The 16,037-nt window shown below is 37.2% G+C and overlaps 1 long non-coding RNA gene across 1 annotated transcript; it reads right to left on the bottom strand.

Moving 5' to 3' along the window:
- Positions 1 to 1,400: 1,400 nt before the first annotated feature.
- LOC148781289 (uncharacterized) lies at positions 1,401 to 3,927 on the bottom strand. Its single transcript, XR_016058732.1, has 2 exons — positions 3,085 to 3,927; positions 1,401 to 2,062 (listed from the first exon to the last, which is right to left on the bottom strand). It is a non-coding gene; the product is annotated as an uncharacterized LOC148781289 (long non-coding RNA).
- Between the last annotated feature and the right edge of the window lie 12,110 nt (positions 3,928 to 16,037).

Below are 16,037 nucleotides of genomic sequence, written 5' to 3'. Positions count from 1 at the left end.
CCATCGCAGCCATTAAAACCTAATGGCTGAGAGAGGGATGGCATATATAAATTCCCTATACTTGGTGGTATATAGAAAGAGTGTTTTTACCACCATCTTCCATTTTATCAAGGGCGAGAGTGCTAGAACCAGTGTTTCGTAACCTGGCCAAGTTACTCGGGCAAACTCCATGGGCCACAGTGTTTTTTGCCCTTATCCTTATTTTTATATTTTCTTTTTGGTTTTTTTCAAGTGCCCCCAATTATAAATCAATTTTTTTTAAACCCATTTTTTCCAGAATTTTTTAAGCCTATTTGTACTTAAATCTTTTGGTTTTATTCACTTTCACTAGCTTCATGGAAAGGTATTTGATTTTCCATGTTCTTCTATTTTTTAAAAAAATCTAGTAAAGGTATTTGATTTTCCATGTTTTTCTATTTAAAAAAAAATTCTAGGGCGTTTGACCCTATATCAGACTCACCCGAATAACTCATCTGGGGTAAAAGGCGAGTACTTGCCCAACGTGAATTCCTAAACTGTGGCTTGATTGTAATGATGTATGAGAATAAATTAAAATTTATCATAGATTCAAAATACTTGAAAGAACAATTGACAATGCATGTTAAGGACCTCTGTAAATCTAAATCTGATAAAAAAAACTCTCTTGGGATAAAGGGGAAAAGTAATGATCCATGAAACCACAGAGAAAATAAAGTCCCAAAAATCATCACCGTCCAATCAAAGAGATGGGCTGGGATGAAGAGATTTGGACTCTTAACTGGATCGATGTCATGTTCAGTCGCACCCACTCACTTTCCATCACCATCCAAATCATCCAATCGACAATAACGACCATGACCACCACACATGTAATATAGTCACATGGATCATTGTATTCCTTTCTGAATAAGATTTTTTGTTGATCACGTGTCTCGTCTCAAGAAGCCTGAACTATGCTCCCGAACATCTACTCCCTCTGTTAGGAGTTCTACCTGGGATAATTTTTCGATCTGAAATTCTGAGAACCCCTTCAGAAGTACTAAGTTATTATTTGCAAAAAAAAAAAAAAAAGTGAATTTTGAGTTTCTAAATTTAAATTCACCCTCTAAAAATTGGACGGTCTCTATTCAATCTTGAGACACTAATTTTTTTAAGTATATAGAGAGTGTAATTAGGAAAGTTTTTTTTTTTGTTGAGGTTAATCTAGGGGCTTGAAGATGCTACATCATCAAAATTTGGGGTCCAAAAATTAATCCTTGATAAATTTTTACCTGAGGGAGTAAATAGAATACACACTACCATCACAACTAAGCATTAAATCCTCTTTGAGGCCATGTCTATCATTCACCACGGCCCCTGCTCAACAACCTAGAGTTTTTGGTAAGTGCATGTCACATCTTAATGAATCAAAACTACAGCAATTCAAGACCAACTCATTCTTTTCTGCCATGTTAGAGAGGGTCTGTGAAGGATCCTCACTATGAACAGTTTATAGTTGTAAAATAAAGTAGTTACAATCAGCCTCACCAAAAAATTAATCTCTATGACCCTATGTACATAATAACCTCACTTCATAAACTAATTCATAAAGATCATAAAATAAAGCAGGGAGTATGGCATTGACACAGAAGGACTGATACCAATTCTATTGCAATGTAATGGGGCCTTCTCACTAGGGGGACTTTCGAAAGGGAGCAGCAGATCAACCTTTCAACCATGCATTACAAATGTTTGAAGTCTCACTCCAAAATGTCCTCAAATTCTGACAAGTCACCCCGCCCATGCACATCAGCTGATTTATCCTTGGCTGATACAAGAGGACTAGGTGTTTGGAAACTACAATCATCAATGACCAAATCACCATTCCGAGTAGCAACAGCTGTTGTATGAACATGAAAATCAGGGACTAAATCTACTTTCCTTTGAATGGGCACCGGCTTGTCAACGAGTCACGCGGTTACAACATGAGGTTGCCACTGAATGCATCAGTATCAGAGGACTTTGGAAGAGAACTGATAATTAGAAGAAACTTCATGGACCTCCACCTTGACGGATTATTGATCCTCCTGAGATGAGCAATCACCTAAGGATAGATTTCCATTACATAATCAAGTTAGAAATTTTGGAAAATTAATCAACAACACATTAGCAATTCACTGTTTAACATTTCATCCATTCCATTTGTCCTACTTTCAAATATGCTGCTTTAGGTACACATCAAGCACACATTATGAGGGGTCATATGTTGAATTATCGGCGCAGGGGCAATTTCTTGTTTTGTTGCTCCATCAAATTAAAGTTGTTTCAAGGAAAATAACCTATGTAATAAATGGGTATTTTTTAATACTAACATCTCATTCTAAACACATTCTAGTATTTGTAAATATTAATATCTTATGTAACCTAGTGAGATATTCTTTTGATAAAGGTCAATAGTAATCTAGTGTGATACTGGTGTTCAGAAATACTAATATCTCATGGCTTGAATTATTTGGTGAGATATTGGTGCTCCGTTTATAGTGAGATATTGGTGTCTGGAATCACCAATATCTCATTAAAACTTTAACACCCATGAGACATCAGTATTAAGAGATATGAGCATCTCGCAAGGTGATTTAGTGAGATTGGTGTATGAAAAATACTAATAGCATGGTAATTAGTTTTGTGAGATATTAGTGTTCAAGAATACCGATATCTCATTGGATAATTAGGATGAGATATTGGGATTCAAAAATATCAATATCTCATAGATGTGGCTTTATTCAAAAAAAAATTGTTTTGATGAAATGACACAATTGAAATTATCCTTGCAATAATTTCTAACTGTTATTTACTCAATATATCATTTTTTCTGAAATTAGGATCATTTAACTTGAGCTCCAAATCCCCTTTAAAACCTTGGCCGTCATTCACTACAAACCCTGCCCATAGACCCAATCTCTATTTTTCTTAAATAAATTGTATGTCACACACTTAAACCGATCCTAAATGTAAAAAGACATGATGAGAAGCATGACTCAACGAACAGCGAAATTAGTTACAAAAATAGAAACAAAACCCCGTGAAGTATTGATATTCAAGAATGGAAAATTGATTCGGATTTACGGCAGCGATGCTCTCTTCCTGGATGTTTCACTCTGAAACATCCTCATCTTCAGAGTTAGAGAAGTTTCAAAAGTCTTGCTCATCAGATTTAGGAATATCACTCGGAGCATCAACATCGATTGGTTCATAGAAGGGCCGGGAAGAGTTCTCCCTGATAAGGAGGAACACTAAATTCCATTTTCGAAGGGGAGACTCCACTTTCGCAAACAGCACTGTGTTTTCCCTTGGAAGAGAAAACTTCACTAGGCAACACATTTTCCATGATCTCGTCTTCAAGGGGGCGACCTTGCTCTCGTTCCCAAAGAGAAGAGGGGCCAGGGGGTATTTCAATGTTTAGATCCACTATACTATCACTTATAGAAGACGGGGCAATGGGGATTTCAACATTTGGAATTGGATCCACCACATGAGGATGATCCTCGTCTCCAGAATCCATATGTTCAAGGAATTCGAGTTGGGGTATGGTGCCTTGCTCTGATTACTCCAAACCATCCAACCATTCTCTCTCCACTATAGTGGTTTGTAGCCTCTTTGCTGTTTGGAGGCCAGAGGGGAGCTTCTTCAACAATGGACATCGGAATATGTCTACCCACTCCAATGATTCCCAAGCGAAAACTTCATTGCATATAACAGTGAGTCACGTTAGGCCAGTTAGTTCTATGTAAAGCCATTCTCTGCCATATTTTCTTGTATAATTTGCTCAATTCCCTCGCAATGCACGACACTTAGTTCTCTCAATTGTTTGAGCTGTTGCACCTTACCATTCGTGAAGAGAACTTTCAAACCTGGGCATTTCTCTGCTTTCATCATCTTAAAGCATCCATGAGGTGGCACCCCAACACATATCCTCTCCAATTCGGGCAACTCTACAAGGTCCAGCTCCTCTAAGCTTTGGAAGGTCCGCTCTTTGACCTCTTCTTCAACCATCACACATTCCATATCCTCAGAGCCACGTATTTTAAGATATCCCATTAAGCAAAGAGTAGGGGCACGTTTCATGATCTTGCAATGCACTAAATACAAAATTTCAATGCTTTGTGATTCTTCTAAAGCAACAAATGCACGGTTTGTCAGAGTACAATCCTCTAACCCCAACCATCTCAATCTATTTGCAAACAACTCAACCCAATCGCAATCGATAACATCTTCATCTATATCGATATCTAGAAAAAATAAACGCTCCAACTTAGTTAACTCCCATGCACTCATCCAACCCTCCTCTCGAGCAGTACTCCATTTTAATCCTCCAGTATAACAAACACTCGAAGTACTCCAAATTAACCAAACTACATAATAAACCAGTTGGGAGTCTCTCAAGTCCAGACATCCCAGAAAAACTGAGAAATCTTAGATTAGTGAGCTCAGCAAGCCCAGAATCCAGCTCCTTAATAGCTGTACAACGCATTATGTCCAACACTTGGAGTTGGCTGAGCTTTCCTATTGTTGCCGGTAAAATTTTCAGCTTTTTGCAACCGCATAGAATAAGAACACGGAGGTTCATTAAGTGTGATATTGAATATGGGAGAGATTCAATGTTTGCGCGGCTCAGATTAAGTACACGAAGGTTAGGCATGCATTCAAAGCAATGATTTGTGGGGATGGCCACTTAATCTTCATTACCTTGAAGAAGCAATGTAACAAGTTTTGGGCACTCTTGCAATTCCTGTAGGCTACTTAGATTGTTGCATATCAATGAAATTCTCTCTGCATGCATGTTTCCATCTGGAAGCCTCTGGTGCTTGCTTTAATCCAACACCAGATCGCACTAAAAACTCAGGATATTCCCCTGAGCCAGAAGAAGTGATCCAAATAGCAAGTTCACGCAACATACCATGCATCGTTATTGATTGTTAGACATTGCCATCTTGAACCATGCATGAAGCTTTCAGGGTTTCTATCATCTATTTTCAAAGGCTTTCATACTTTTTGTATAATCTAGTACCCTTTCTCCTATACAGTAGAATAATGTGTCCAATGCTCCTATAGAGCCGAGCAGTCTTCAGGGAACAAGGCATAATACAAGAAGATAGACCTAAGGTCTGTATCTAAGCAATCATAGCTGAACTTTAAGGGGCGTAATGCATCATCCATACCTGGGAGACTTGCAGCTCACATGTTCAATATTCGTAGGGCGTGGGCGTCTTCCCATGCCTCCCAACTCTCCTTGCATTGCCATAGCCCGAGCAAGAGTGATGATTGCGAGGGGCAATCCCCGCACTTTTTAAGAACCTTTCTAGCAAGGGCTTCTATCAATTGAGAAGAAATATGATGACCAGCCTTGTCAAGGAATAAATTCCAAGCCTCTTCCTTTGATAGTTCCTTTACTTCAACTGTGCACTCAGATTGCATGTTGTGATACGCCTCGTTTGTTTCTACTCACCACAACAACCATCCTCCTTTTTTGGTCGAGGAATTCCTATTTCTTTGAGTTCCAATCTCTTCCGCATGTCATCCAAGATTATTAGGTACCTCTCAGTCCTCAGAACATCCAACAATTTCTGTTTTTGATCTTCCTCATCGCACATTACCAAATTCAAGTGCAAGCGTTTTCCAATCCTCTCCCGTATATGTTTAAAATTTGGATGCTCAGAGATTGTGACCCTTGAGGGATGGGATTATTATTGACATTCTCTCTTTTCATTAAATCGTTATTGACATTCTCCATGAGAGTTGTCTTACCTATTCCCCCCATTCCATGCACACCAATCACACTCTTCCGATCATCAGTTATGCGGTTGAGAACCTCCTCCTTAGTGCGTTGAGCTGTGGTTTGATCCTTGATGTCTGTGGTTTCTAACTCTATTGCAGGCTCCGAAGGTGGAGTTGTTGCTAACCTCTCAAACGTTTTTCAACACATGCGGTCAGCCTCTATCTTGAGCTTCCCCGCTCTCTTGCTGAGTCTATAACTTGACCAACAATTTGTACGGAGCCCTCTTAAGCATGTCCTTCCTTGTTCATACTCATCTTGTATTCTTGTTGCTTCTTCTTCAATTTCACTCACTGCTTTTATCCACTGCATTATTTCTTCTGTGGGGATCTTTCTAGCACTCATTGCTGCTTCTAATTCCTTCCATGTGTCATCTCTCCTGCTCGTTAGCTCATCTGTTGCCCTTGTTAGTTTCTGTACCTTCTCTTTCAGTATTGCCAAGTAACGAATCTGCCCACAAATGGGATCACATACGCATTTAAGACAAGTCTCCAAGATTACAGAGATTCAAAGAGCGACACATTTTAAAAGGAAAAATTCAAGCTGGTAATAAGAGAAGAATTGAAGATGGAAGATTGGGAAGCAAAATTTGTAAGGGAAAAGTTTGCAATTTTACCACTGTGAGAGAGAGAGAATTTTGATGGACTCAATAGAGTGAGAAAAGCAGGTGGACTGTTTGTTTGAAAGGAGATGAGAATGATATTTTCGCACTCTCACAGGCGGCTAGAAATGGAGACTCCTACATTTATTTAGGTGAGAGAATGAGAGAGTGACAGAGAGAGAGTTTTGATACACTTGCTGATGTGAGAGAATGAGAGAGAGAGAGAGAGTTTTGATGGACTCGAGAGAAAACGGCAGGTGGACAGTTCGTTAGAAAGGAGATAAGAATGAATTTTTTTTTGCGCTCTCAAAGGGTGACTAACTACAAATGGAGTCTCCTACATTTGTTTATCAAGGGATGGTGTGGTTTATATAAGGTGTTAACTTTAGACGGCCAAAGGAAGGTGAGAGGCCATGACATCTTTTCTTTTAATTTTTGGGGCAGGTAACTCTACCCATTAATTTATATAGGAAGTAACTAAAAATGACTTTATTAAGTCAAAGGAAAAAGTTTATATAAGGTTGCAACGTAGGATTACAGATGCACCTCAAAAGTCCATCGAAAAAGTCGTTTTAATGTTGAAAAACCCTCTAATTGATCATCTCGACAACGAGATGTATGAATATGAAAAAAAATAAAGATTTTGAGTCCTAAAAATAGTGCATCTTGTAACACATTATCTAGACCGTCCAATTTTAAGATTTTCATATGTTTATAGATCTACTTGGTTTTAACTATTTTTAGAGTTTAAAATTTTATAATTAGATGTGAAAATAGATTTTGAGATAATCCTAAAGATTTTTTACACCAAAATTTCATATTATGATAAAATTTGGACGTACGTCTCAATTAGATTGTTTAAAGTTGCAACCTTATAAAAACCACACGCTAAGTCAAAAATAAAAGTCACGAGTGAGGCCGTGACATATTTTCTTTTAATTTTTGGGGCAGGTAACCCTATTCATATAAGACGGAATTGAAAATGACTTTGATTAAGTAAAAAATAGAAGTCACCTAAAAAAAAGAAATTATACTAAGCTACAATTTAAAAAAACAAAAAAACAAAAAAAACAAAAAACATAAAAAAAAAAAAAGAAGACTACCATTAAGTATAAAAACAATATGCTCCGCATTGTCTTCACCGTCTCTTCTGAGAATCAAAGAGTCAAGATTTCCATGCTTAGTCAGAGAAAGATATGTATTATCAAAGAGAAACCGGGTATCAAGAAATGGGCAGAGGTGGTTACACTCTTCTCAAACACTCAACTACGGGCTCCTTCGGTTGGGCTAACCATTCAAAAATCGTCGGTCCGACTTGGGATGGTATGGGAATTAGTTGGACTAGATAAGGAGGCTGGCAAATCCAAAGATGAAACCCTTGAAACTGCATGTCATCTGATTTCTATCTTTTTTTTTTTTTTTTTTTAAGAATTAAATTTTTCTCGTTGAATATAGACCGGTTCGGCTCAGGAATTGCCCTAGTCAAATAAGGAGATATGGAATAGGGTCTGACCTAGTCGGAGCAGCCGGATGCTGATTTTTGGATCAATAGTCTAAACTTTACCCCAACAGATAATGCTTAGCAAATGGATTGATACTTGATATCTCTAACAGAGGAGAGAGGTTACATCACCTTCTATCTTTTTAATTTTTAAAGTTTTTACAAGTGACTATTTCTTTCTTTTATAATTTTTAGGTGGGGACTGGGGAAGCAAGGAACTGGTTCGTGTATGATGTTGTACTTGTACTTCTCCAAAATTCAAAAAGAATATCAACTATCTTAAACAAATCAATTTGCAAGAAAAAAAGAGAGTAAAACCAACATCATACTCTCTTTGAAAAAGGATGTAATTGATAATAAAAGAAAGAATTTATGAATAGGCATATAAGCATTAAGTTGACAAGTTTGTAATCTATGTTATTGACCTCTTGTCCATCCTAACTTAAAAAAATGTCATGTTTAATAAGCCTGGTAAATTAGATAAATATTTGTAGAGAACGGGTGGGGGCATCGGTGGTTAAGGGGCAAGGCAGGTACCTCAACATACATAATATTCTAGGCTCAGTTCCTATAATGCTTGTTATTTCTAAAATAATGGATATAACACCCTTATAATAGTATAAAAGGTTTATCTTTTTAAAAATAATAAATAATAAATTGCATGATAACAAAGGAAAATTGCTCATGCGGGCTGGGCCACATTTCTACAATATGCGGTCCAGAGGTATAAAGTATCCATCTTAATAGATATGCAGTTTAGAGGTATAAAGCATCAATCTTAAAAATGAATGCAAATAGGTGATTCATCTAAAAATAAGTGTAACTAACGGTCCAAATGTTTTCTTAATATAGTTTTTAATTATTATTATTATTATTATTATTATTATTATTATTATTATTATTATTATTATTATTATTATTATTATTATTATTATTATTATTATTATTATTATTATTATTATTATTATTATTATTATTATTTTCATATTCATTATATTTTCTCTAAAAATTAGGATCAAATTATATTTTAAAAATATATTTATTGCCAAGCCCGCATTTCTATAATATGCGGCTGGCCGTAAAAAAACCATGTCCGATAACAAATAGTAATTGCAAAAAAGTAAATATGTAATTCCAATCTGTTTCTTCCTTCCAATTTTAGGAAAAAAAATTTTGACAATTTAAATTTCATGTTTAATTTTTGTCAATCAGATTTCAGATCAGATAGTTGTGAGTTTTTCATTAACTAGAAGCAAAGTTCATAATTAGGAGTGAAAATATATTTTAGGTTGTCCTAAGAGTTTCCGACAACAAAATTATGCATCTTTTAGCAAGATTTAGAGGTTTGCTTTAATTTGATTGTTTAAAGTTGCCAAACACCACATTTTTACCACCATATAGTTGCAAAAATGTGGTGTTTGGCAACACTCGTTGGCTGATTGGTAATGGGGATGAGATTTTTTTATGGTTCAATAAGTGACACGAGGATCAGCCTCTATACTTACTCTATCCAGATTTCTTTGCGAGAGTACGCTATCTGGCAGCAAAAATTTTAGATTTTTTCTCCTGCTCATTGTCGGGTGCTGCTATAATAAACTACTAGACCTAGTTATTTCCCAATTTTAGATTTGATTATCTATCCTTCATGATCTTTATATCTCACCTTCAGGTGAAGAGGGGTTATATGGGAAAGTGAAAAGCTTATATGCTTCTATTCAATGATCATCTTAGATCGTCAAAAGACTATCTATATGTGATCTGGAAATTGAAAGTTGTACTATGTGATAAAGCACGGTGTACATAAATTTAAAGTTTTCTTTTGTTTGACCGGCAAGATTACTCACAATGTCCAATTACAAAAATATCACCCTTGAAATAAATAAATAAATATGGTTCTCACTTGCTACCACTTAAATACAACTCTTTTATTCAATAAATAAAAACTTGACACATTGCTTTATGAGAATGTAAGAGCACAACAAAGGAAATAAAATAAAGCAAGTAATCTTAGGTAGGGTCTATATTTATCATTTAGATCATCTTTTAGATCAATATTTATCATTTTATATCATCTTTTAGATCATCCCAAGAAAAGTTGTACCTTCGAAATTTTCACCATCTTTTAGATCATTATTGATCATTTTTTAGATTAATCTTTATCATTTTTTAGATCATCTTTAGATCTATCTTTTTTATCATCTTTTAAATGGAATGTTATCATCTTTCAGATTAATTATTATCATCTTTAAATCCATCATGATCATCTTTTATATCATCTATAACATTTTTTTTAGATCTTCTTTCATTCATGTTTATCATCTTTATATTATCTTTTATCTTCTTTAGTTCATATTTTTCTTCTTTAAGTATGTCTTTATCTTTTTAGAATACATATTTTAGAAAGAATCTTTGTCAATTTCCTAAAAAAACGAATATTTATCTCTTTCGATCAAATAAATTTTTTTTTTAAAAAAAAAAAAAAAAAGAGAGAAAAAAAAGATAGCTCTAGCCTTTTCTCTGTTTTATCTGTTTAGATTAAAAATAGATCCCATCTTTTTTTATCTTATCTTTTGTTTTTAACATTATCTGCATAGCTTAGAATTTTCTTGACTTTATTTTCTTTTTTAGAAAAAAAAATCTCCTTTTCTTTTAAAATCATCTTTATTTCATTTTTTAAAAGACATCTTTCTTATATAGATTAAAAATAAGATTAAAAAAAAAAAAAAACATATTTTTGTTGCATAATTTTCTAGTCATGTATGAAGTTCGTGGTGACTCAGATACTGAGTCTACTACATCATCTAGGCTTCTTAGGATAACTAGACCCACAATACTTTATAGCTTAGTTCCCTGAGCCTACGCTGTCTCAGGTCAGTCGAGATCGAGTTTCGGTAGGTCCATTGTCCCACATCCAAGGTTAAGCATAGGTAACTCATCTGTAAGTCAACCAAGCCTTGCAGTCCAGCAGGTCTGCATGACCTGAGGCACCCTCAACAGTCAAGGTATTCAACTCGAGACTAAAGAACCAAGGTTGAACCCATCTTCAACTTCTAAGTCTAGGTCTAGGGAAGATGATGCCCAATCAAGGACGCACCTCATACAAGTGTCTAATTCTAAGGACTATGAGTCCCTTTCAATTGAGTGTCTTAAGAATTTACATGTGATCAAGGCTTTCTTGAGGCGTGCTGGCCTTGTTGAGCGACATGCCACACCTAGTGGATCGAGTCATTGATCAAGTCATAGTCAAGAGACCTTTCCAACCCCTAAACAACAAAGTCATGTGAGTTCCACCCCGTCGATGAGCCAGCACTGCCAATCTTCTCATCATCCACCTTTGCTAGAACTGGCTTGACCAAGGGACTGTCCATCCCATAGTCAGTCCAGACCTGACCCTCCTTAGGTCATATATAGTCACTCATAGCCACAGCCTCTTCAGGCTGCCTCGATCCCGCACCATTATTCACAGGTGGCCCATTCAGCCCTTGTTCTAATTTAGCATCCCTCGAGTCAGCCATACCTGTCAGCTCCACACCCTCCTACTGCACCTCCAGCCTCCAATCATTCTTACATGAGATATCCTGTGCACCTGACCCCCATTGTCCATTTTCATGTGTCAGCATAGACTTTCCAACCCCCGGCTCCTCCAGTCCAAGTCACTTCTCAGACCTACCAGTATTATCTCTCGACTCTGGCTCCTATGTCGGCACCACCTCTCTATCCGGACCTAGTCATCTCGCAGATCCATCATATGTCTAGTCCTGTGCAGCACATATCAGCTACATCTCCTACACGACAAACTATGCCATCAGTTATGGGAACCGACAGACCTCTGAGATTAAAACCCCAAAGTCAGTTAAACTCATCCAACTGAAAGGTGAATTATCCACGTTTAAAGAGACCATGTCTAAGATTGGAGTTCCAAATATACTCCCTCCATGATCATATGTCAAGGATGTTCTTGAGGATGTCGAACCCCTTCCTCCGTATTTCGAATTTCCTCATTTTGAAAACAAGTTCAACAGGAAAGGTGATCCTGAAAATCACATCACTGCTTACCTATTGATTGTTACTGCACTTGAAGATAAACCACGTCATCTCAAGAACATGTTTCAGTACACTCTCTCCGAACAATTTTAATTTGGTTCCTGGAGGTAGTTGCTAAATAACCGAATCAAACTCCCGATAAGTTGTTTCAACGTTTTGTTGAGCAATATTGCGGGACAAGAGAGAGGCCCCTTAGCAAATTGGTCTCCACCAGACACAATCCTATTGAGCTGTTTATAGATTTGTTCAAATATTTAGAGAGGCTGCATCAAAAGTCATTGATTGGACACTTTCTTAAGCATCTAAAATCATTATGGCCATAGAGAATGCATCCCCTCGTGTATAAACTCTAATTCAGTAAAAGCATTCGGCCTTTCTCTTTTAACTCAATTCTCGAAATGGTTTCATGTTATGAGAGAGAAAAGGAAGGGCCCAAGATCAGTCACTAGTCACATTAGGGCAAGAGCACAATAAAACCATATTGGGGCAAGAGCCAAATGAAATCATAACTGAATAAGAGTCTGATCAAGATGAGATGACAAGTAAAGAATGTGAAGCTAATCCCGAGTCGAATCCTTCCTCAAAATTGCTCGGGGATATAAGTGGGGCTAACTTATGGAAAGACCAGAAGATGTCATATGATACGAGTGAAGATAAAGAAGTCTTAGCCAATATCAACCTGATAAGGACCGACGAATCAAAATCGTTGCTCAAGCCATAAAATCATCCAATATGGCTTTGGGGCACAGGAAGAAACGACCACGAAAATTAAGACAAAAATGGTAGAGTGACCTATATTACAAAGAAATTTCATAAACCAAATAATGAGAATTGTCTTAACTATGAGTCTATACCATGGGGAGCTCCTACAGAATTAGAGAAGTCCAACCCACAAAAGGAGAAAGCAATTCCAGCTGTCTCAATAAAATTTGAGAATATGAATGCATGAAGGGACAAAATTATCCACCTAATGAAAAGAATTCTAGATGAGCATGAGCTCATTCAAAACCCTGTGGTTAGGGAATTTCATAAACAAAATGCCAAATATTGCCTTAACCCAAGGTTCATGATCCAAGAGAGAATGGAAGAGCAACCTACCCCACAAGAAGTTCCAATTGAAGTAGAAGAAACAAACTTGTAAAAGATTCAAGATGACCTTATCCTAGATAGTGGGGCAAAGGCAGATGACCCAAATCATGAGGCTATGGATGCTCAAATTCCATTTTAGAAAAGTAACTGTACCCAGAATTTTGAAACTCAAGAAAAAATGAAATTTCAAGAAAAAATCTCTACTCCAGTTGATGATACGAGCTCACAGAAAGTTCACGACGTCCCTATAATGCATGTCACCACAAAAGAAAGTGACCTAATCAGACACATATTTCGAATAAGTGTAGTGGGTGACCCACAAGAGGTTCTAGTCATCCATCAACTCAACTGAGATCCTGAAGCTAGGGATTCTCAAGACTACATTTTTGAGGAATGCCTTAATCTCAAAAGTACAATTCAAGAAGAAAAATAGGGGTCAAGCTTAGAGGATTTAGTTGAACTGTCCCCTAATGTGAACCTAAAAGAATATTTATTCCCTTAAGAATGGATGAAAGAACTTGAAGCTTTGGAGGTCCTAAGAGGCCCACCTGGGCCACCTTCACTTGACTTCTTGGTAGACCCACCTATTTGGGATGAAGAGCTGAGCTTAAAGCATTCAATTACACCAGTATTTAAGATTGATCTAGCAATCAACACCGAAGACGTCAGGGATCCAAATTTGATCATTCCTGAAGATCCAACACCTCTACAATAGTTAAAAGAAATCAAATCCCTCGAAGTTCTAAGGGGACCGCCTGGGCCACTTTCATAGGATTTTCTGGGTAACCCACCTATCTAGGATGAAGACCCAGACCTTGAAGATCAAACCAAGTTATTCCCTCAAGGGAAAGGATATCAAGAAGAAGACCCTACAGGGGCAGCCCCTTCAAACCACTTGATAAGAGCACCCTCACGTGATGATGAAAACAAAGCAAGGGCAACCGGTGAAGCTCACGCTTTATCTCACGACTCCCAACATGCCTCAGGGCAATATACTCCCCAATATCAACATGAAGTTGCAATTGCAAAAGATTACCAAAAAGGTGTGGGGTGATCACTTGCTCATCCCTTTCAAATAAGCCAAGTGGGGCTTCCATGCTCTGTTTAGGCATTCTACTCCACGGCATTGACAACCTAAGGAGTTGAAAAATATATATAAAAAAAAAAAAAAGGAAGCTTAGCCAACTAAACAAGAAATCGAAGAACTAGGAAGCTGAGAGTGACTCTAAATATGAAGATTAAGGCTCGAGTGAAGCAATCCAAGGAGGAAACACTCTATAAGAATTTGACAACCACTGTCAATGAAGTATCAGATACCAACTAGAGGCAAGGAAAATCTAAGGATAACCAAGATTAGGACCTCCCTGCCACCTAAAAGAAGGAATGATGATCCAGCTTTTATCTGTTTTTAAGGACGAAGTACCACAAAAAGGAAAAAAATCCACCGACTCTTCTCCTTCTCCTCTTGTTTCTTCATTTTCTTCAAAAAGAAAAAAAAGAAGAAATTCCATCGAGATGAAAAATCGAAAGGAATCCCAAGTGTTGGAAAAAAAGCTAATGGATAACCGAAAGGGACCCTAGGGGTAAGAAGAAAAAAAGAAAAAGAAAAGAAATTCCACCGAAATGAAGAATCGATAGGAATATAGAGCTTTGGAAAAAAAAAAAAGCCACTGGGTTGAACACCCGAAAGGGACCCTAGGGGCAGTAAGAAGAAATAAAAATAAAAATCAGTCGGGCCAAAAATCCTAAAGGAAAACCCAAGCGTTGGAAAAAATGCCACCGAGCGGAACACCGAAAAGGGACCCCAAGGGGATAGAAAACTAAAACTTCTCTATATTTTTTTCTCTTCTCCAAAATCTCCAGAAATTCTTCTCTTCTCAAGTTAGAATGGCGTCGGAAGGCAATGTAAATTGACATTTAGGACATCTCTTCACATATTTCCAACAATCTTCAGCTATAGTAATCCAGTAGTATCCTTGTCTTTTGATTTTCTGAGCTAGGAGTGCTGCCCCTGCGTGTCTTCCCTTGTTGTGTAGTTCTTTGAGCACCATGTCAACCTCTGGTTGGTCAATACACCTTAGAACGATTCTTTCAAAGGACTTCTTGTAGAGGATGTCGTCTTTGATTAAGAAGTTGGTTGAGAATCTTCTTAAGGCATCATTATCTCTCTTTGAGGCTCCTTCAGGATACGTGTCATCTTTGAGTAAGACTGATACATCATGATACTAGGGCTTAGCTTTGACTCTCTGGTTGGCCCCGAGGGTGAACACTTCTTCTTCCCTCTCTAATTCTTGATCTTCTTCTTCTGACTCCATCTTGGGAGGAGAAAGATTACTCTTGTATCTAATGTAAAATGGTTTGACACTCATTTGGGAAGGAATGTTCACCATTGATGTGAGAATGGCCAAGGCATCAGTGAACCAGTTTGAGTCACATGTTGAAAGGATAAACTTTTGAAACAATTTGATAACTTTGCAACTGAGTTTTGGTAGAACTGGAGCTTTTTGTCTCTAACCTTCCATTCTTCGTTGATTTGATTTATTACCAGCAAAGAGTCACCCATGACCCGTAATTATTCAATTTGGAGTTGACGGACATTCTCGAGACCAGCTATTAAGGGTTCATATTCTACAACGTTGCTTGTACAGGAAAAATTGAGCCTTATAGCAGTTGAAAACATTATTTTCTCCAGAGAGCATTGGATGAATCTGACACGAGTGCCTTATTCATTCCTAGCCCTGCCAAAGTGTAACTCTCAAGTGGGATCCTCAATGACAAAGAGGTATTCATCAGGGAGATCCGTTTTGATGGGGAACAGTCAGGTAAGGCATGCTCAGCTAAGTGATCGACAATTGCTTGCCCCTTGACTAATTTTTGAGTAACATATTCGATATCAAATTCACTTAGGAGCATTTTCCATTTCGTTAATCATCCATTTAGAACATATCTTTCTAGTAGGTACTTGAGTGGATCCATCTTGAATATCAGCTTGATGGCATGAGAAAGCACAT

Source organism: Amborella trichopoda, chromosome 7, assembly GCF_054954075.1.
Source record: "Amborella trichopoda isolate Santa Cruz 75 chromosome 7, AtrichopodaSantaCruz75HAP2 v2.0, whole genome shotgun sequence".
Classification (NCBI taxonomy): Eukaryota; Viridiplantae; Streptophyta; class Magnoliopsida; order Amborellales; family Amborellaceae; genus Amborella; species Amborella trichopoda.
The sequence above is the reverse complement of the archived record's forward strand: the minus strand, read 5'-3'. Positions and strand labels throughout refer to the sequence as shown.